The following is a 6,054-nucleotide window of genomic DNA, read 5'->3' on the forward strand; positions in this document are numbered from 1 at the left end:
TAGCAACTACTGTATTGTCTACTAGGATTCTGAAATGAAAATGGTGTTTTGTCTCTGCTGTTCTTCTACTGTATAGCCTGGTTGTTAGTGTTGTGTTATTAAATGGTTTTAACAATACTAGTTATGTGTGTCTTGTTCGTGTGCACTTTCTGTACAAAGACAATTTTGCAGCAAAAAAATTAATACAAATGTTTAGATAAATAAAAACCCTTGAAATAGTAAATCATTTGTTCAGTCCAAACTGTCCTGAATGACACATATGCAGTACTGATCCTGACCACAAGGGGGGGCTGTAATGCAGAGGAACTTTTGTGAGACAGTCGTGGTTCCATAAAGTGTGTGTGTGTGACATTCCTACAGATTTGTGTGTGTGTGTGTTACACTCTAGACGTGACATTGTTTACGATACTGACAGATGGATCTATAATGAGGTACAGAATACATATCTAGCTGAACCAACCACAGATGGATCTATAATGAGGTACAGAATACATATCTAGCTGAACCAACCACAGATGGATCTATAATGAGGTACAGAATACATATCTAGCTGAACCAACCACAGATGGATCTATAATGAGGTACAGAATACATATCTAGCTGAACCAACCACAGATAGCTGTGCTCTTATGATGTTGGTAGAATGTATACATTGGGATAGTAGTAAGGATCCTACCAGGGATTATTTATGGATGATATTGGTAGAATGTATACATTGGGATAGTAGTAATGATCCTACCAGGGATTATTTATGTATGATGTTGGTAGAATGTATACATTGGGATAGTAGTAAGGATCCTACCAGGGATTATTTATGTATGATGTTGGTAGAATGTATACATTGGGATAGTAGTAAGGATCCTACCAGGGATTATTTATGTATGATGTTGGTAGAATGTATACATTGGGATAGTAGTAAGGATCCTACCAGGTATTATTTATGTATGATGTTGATAGAATGTATACATTGGGATAGTAGTAAGGATCCTACCAGGGATTATTTATGTATGATGTTGGTAGAATGTATACATTGGGATAGTAGTAAGGATCCTACCAGGGATTATTTATGTATGATGTTGGTAGAATGTATACATTGGGATAGTAGTAAGGATCCTACCAGGGATTATTTATGTATGATGTTGGTAGAATGTATACATTGGGATAGTAGTAAGGATCCTATCAGGGATTATTTATGTATGATGTTGGTAGAATGTATACATTGGGATAGTAGTAAGAGGCCGGTGGGTAAATGACTAAGATTCAAGCCTCCTGTCAATTAGGGAGATTTGTTTCTTTATTGTGTGTTTAGTTGTACCTTTACCTTCCTGTAGTTGGTCATTTGGAAGGATTATGTATGGAGAAAGGTCTAAAATCACTCCAACTCAAAACATTTTAGAAAAAGGCTCAGTGCCGTTATCCTCGCAAGGGAGGTACTGAACGGGGGTGTCAATTTTGACCGCTACCTTTTTGAGAAAAAAAGTATTACTTGTTAAACAATCTCTTTCTCTGAGCAATTGTATTAGTATAAAATAATTTAATTTAATATTTTGGGACCCTATTGTATACTTCTAAGTTAGAGATATGTTGAAACTGGATCCATCATAATGATTCTACATTTTATAGTATGCCATGGCCTTTACTGGCCAAAGGTTAAACTACTGTTCTGTTAATTATATACTATGGTGTTGTGCCAGTAGACTTTGACCAGATATTATTGCATCCAAAGATCAACTGTACCTAGAACATAGAGACAGAGCCACTTGTCATCAGGAAGGTGCTCTCTCAGCACAACGGAAAATATCGCAGTGACTTGACATGTTCTGGTTGTGAATACAGGCTACAAGGTAAGAATCTTCCAAGGGATTATTGTAAAGTGTGTAGGGAAATTAAATATATGATGTTATTATAGTATAGAGAATGACAGTAAAACACTCACATTTAACAGTCCATTTCACCTGTAACAGGTACGTGTCAATTCAATCATACAAAATGGCGCTAACTGGGCGTAGGCAAGTCAAATTCAAAAACATATTGTTGTTCATATCTCGTATTATAGGATTCGTATATCGTGGTTATTTTAAAATTTGTAAAAATGTTAATGTATCATAGTTCTAAATAATCTTTCAGAATATCAGAACATTTGTTGTTTTCAAAATTACAATGAGCTCCTACTTCCTGTGTAATTTGGTATGAAACCTGAACATACTTTTCTTAACATTGACATTATGAATTAAATTAAATAATACCATAGTAATAGCAGACCTGTTGAACAAAGCAACACACTAGAATGAGTGGAATTATTACAAGAGAAAGTGAGACATTATTATTATTAATTACTATTAATAATAATATTATTGTATTATTATTATTATTAATATTATATTATTATTATCATTATTATTAGTTCCAAGAAAAGTCAGTCATGACTACGTGTTGATGTGATTGCATTAAATCACCTGACTGTTTGGACGTGTCTGTTAGTAAATGTTTTATTTCTAAGAGATAATGAATAAAATAGAACAATTTACCTTCAATAATTAGTTGTCACTGTGTTAACCACAACCAACATGTTGGATCTCTGTTTAGGGGTCAGTGGTCTAAAATGAGTCTCTCTGGGGAGAGAGAGGAGGGGGGCCCTGCCTCTAAAATGAGTCTCTCTGGGGAGAGAGAGGAGGGGGGCCCTGTCTCTAAAATGAGTCTCTCTGGGGAGAGAGAGGAGGGGGGCCCTGCCTCTAAAATGAGTCTCTCTGGTGAACATGACACCAAAGCTAAGAGGTGAGATGACAATGTTGTTTAAGAATGTATTTATTTTTAAAACGTTATTCCCACAATTTTTCACGTTTGTTATTTTACATCAGAAATGATTGCTTATGGGTACCTTCATGTGTCTGTCAAATATTGTTGTTCTAAGATTATAATTAATAGATTTTTGTGTATGAATTTTTGTTTTGCAAAATGCTACATAGCTGGAATGAAATGTTTGTATCCTGTATATTTGGCTCTGATATGTGGTTGTCTCACCAGCACACACACACACACACACACACACACACACACACACACACACACACACACACACACACACACATACACACACACACACACACACACACACACACACACACACACACACACACACACACACACACAGACTCACACACACACAGACACACACACACACAGACACACACATACCGACATCTTTACCAGCATACACACACACACATCTATAGAAGTTTTGCATGACACAATCATTTATCCTACTCTTAGTTATTGTCTAATATGATGTCATGCAGAACCTTATTGTTGTTACTAATTCTGATCGTTGTTACAAGCGGAATTTTGACAATACTACCGTCAAATCAACACACTCTTCACTCCTGTTTAAACCAAAAAGGGTTCTATCGCTTGCTTAATATATGGAACCATTAAAAGTTATATATAGAAACCTTTTATAGGGTTCTTTAATCAGAACTCTAGAGGTTCTTCTTCCCTGAACCAAAATGGTTCCATATAGAACCCTGCATGGTGTCATTTATGAATTATGGCTACTACTATTAAATAGGAATATGTTTTAGCTAAGAATATAATTTATAGGACAATGGAAATGGTTGAAAAATCCCAAAATTAATGTAAATATGATCCTTTGAAATAGCAGTGCTGGGGATTTGGAAAGCCACAGTCAGTCAATCAACAATAGAACAATACTCTTATGATAAATATGTATCTTTAACTTACAGTCTGTGGATACTATCCGACTAGAAAGGTTAAAAATGCATGTATGACATCACATCACAGTTGAAAAATATATGGCAGGTGGAAATCAAAAGAGGATGTTCTACGGAGATAGGTGGGCGGGGCTGAGAGTAGCAGAGGGGTGGGATTTAAAAAGATCATGATCGGTAATAGTCATTACTGTAAACACTATAGATGTCTGGGAAATTTTTTTAAATTACTGTGTATAAAAGTATTGTATGGGGGGGGGGTAAAGTTGATCTTCATTATATGCAAACACACACGTCAACTCTGGCTGACTTCTTTACAATACAATACATTACAATACAATACAACTTTGTCCATTAGTTACAGCAAACAACAAAAACATGTATTCTGCTCCGTTCTTAACCCCCCCAAACAGCAGACCTCACACATACAGATGAGACCAGCACAGGTTCAAGCTGCAGTGCAGCGCCCCTGGATGGAGAGCATGTTGTGGGGTTAAGGGCCTTGCTCAAAGGCCCAACGAAAGGTGAATGTTTTGAGGACGTGAACACAACAGCCCTCCAGTGATCAGATCAATTCCGCCCGTTCTTTCCAGCGCCCGGCCCGGGATTCAAACTGGACACTTTTCGGCTACAGGTCCAACGCCTGCCACAGCTCCAACTAATTTGCCGCTGGGCAGAAACCGGATTTAATATTCAGAAATAAGCATGAGTTAATCTGCCAAAATGAAGACAAAATGTTATGCAGACATCATTATTATGATAACATACATGCAGTTGTCATCAGCAGCAGCCACAAGAGAGAGAGAGCCTATGATAGTTCTGGGTAACTGCCAGACTGAGACAAACATAGATAGTGTGTTAAAAGACATGTAATGATTAACTAGGCTATTGAATCACCAACATTTATTATACATAATTATTATACAGAAATCATTGTCAAAAGCTGAAGAGAAACTGTTCCATGTAGGTCTATATTATTATGGATTGATCATATAGAAATATAGAAACATTATTTAAACTACTCCAAAGCAATTACATGTGGCGCAGGAACCACTGACTCACTGCATTATTATATAGTATTATCAAGACACCTGCTGTTAACTCTTAACTGGTTAGGACAGCTCATGAGGTGTCCTAAATATCTGCCGACTAGGTGGGACTAGAGGCTTCATGCATAGCTTTAATTTATACCCATAAGTGTAAAATGTCTTTATTCTCAGCACTTATACGACCAATGTTCTACTCTGAGACACTTTGTTATTAAAAAACGTTGAATGTTTGTTTTACATATAAAAATAAATAAATGAATATTACTAATGTAAGCCAGTATAAAGACTGGGTTATGTATGCACTCACTAACTGTAAGTCGCTCTGGATAAGAGCGTCTGCTAAGTGATTAAAATGTAAATGTAAATGTATTGTGTTGCACTGCTCATGTCCGCGTTCTGGAACTGTCCACGTCCACGTACGGTTTGGCGCCAAGCATATTGTCCAGTTACGCGCAGAGTGGGCTGAGGTGATCTTGGGGAACAACGACAGAGTTTGTTACAGTGTTGAGACACCGAAGTTTATTGTTACATTTTCTTTTTGGTCAGGGACAGTATGAGTGTAGCCAGATCCTTTTCACTCGCTATCCTTGTTTCATCTTGTGGTTCACCGGATTCGTCATCATCCTCGAGGGACAGACGAACGACCTGCTAGTTAGCCAAGCTAGTCTGTACAGCTAGCTAAGCTAGCTACTCTACCAGCAGCATCCTAGTTATCCTAGCTACCACTACATCATCACCGGCTGCCTGCATTTCTTGTGGACCGATGGAGCTCCCGGGTTTTTATTGTTTGTAAAACTTTAGTGGAGAGCTCTCAATTTGCCAGATTTTAGGTATATAAAGTGCCTTCAGAAAGTATTCACACCCCTTGACCTTTTCCACATTTTGTTGTGTTAAAGCCTGAATTAAAAATGGATAAAATTCAGATGTTTTGGGTCACTGGCCTACACACAATACCCCATTTATTTTATTTTATTTTTTTATTTCACCTTTATTTAACCAGGTAAGCCAGTTGAGAACAAGTTCTCATTTACAACTGCGACCTGGCCAAGATAAAGCATAGCAGTGCGATAAAAACAACAACACAGAGTTACATATGGGGTAAAACAAAACAAAGTCAAAAATACAACAGAAAAATATACAGTGTGTGCAAATGTAGCATGTTATGGAGGTAAGGCAATAAATAGGCCATAGTGCAAAATAATTACAATTAGTATTAACACTGGAATGATAGATGTGCAAGAGATTATGTGCAAATAGAGATAAGGGGTAAAAATGAGCAA

General features: G+C 37.0%; 1 long non-coding RNA gene across 1 annotated transcript; it reads left to right on the top strand.

Moving 5' to 3' along the window:
- The first annotated feature begins 1,755 nt into the window (after positions 1-1,755).
- On the top strand, positions 1,756-5,047 carry LOC311123385. Its single transcript, XR_014612576.1, has 3 exons — positions 1,756-1,844; positions 2,587-2,775; positions 4,139-5,047. It is a non-coding gene; the product is annotated as an uncharacterized lncRNA (long non-coding RNA).
- The last annotated feature ends 1,007 nt before the right edge of the window (positions 5,048-6,054 follow it).

The sequence above is a fragment of the Coregonus lavaretus genome (assembly GCF_964263955.1).
Source record: "Coregonus lavaretus genome assembly, contig: HAP1_SCAFFOLD_3145, whole genome shotgun sequence".
Lineage (NCBI taxonomy): Eukaryota > Metazoa > Chordata > Actinopteri > Salmoniformes > Salmonidae > Coregonus > Coregonus lavaretus.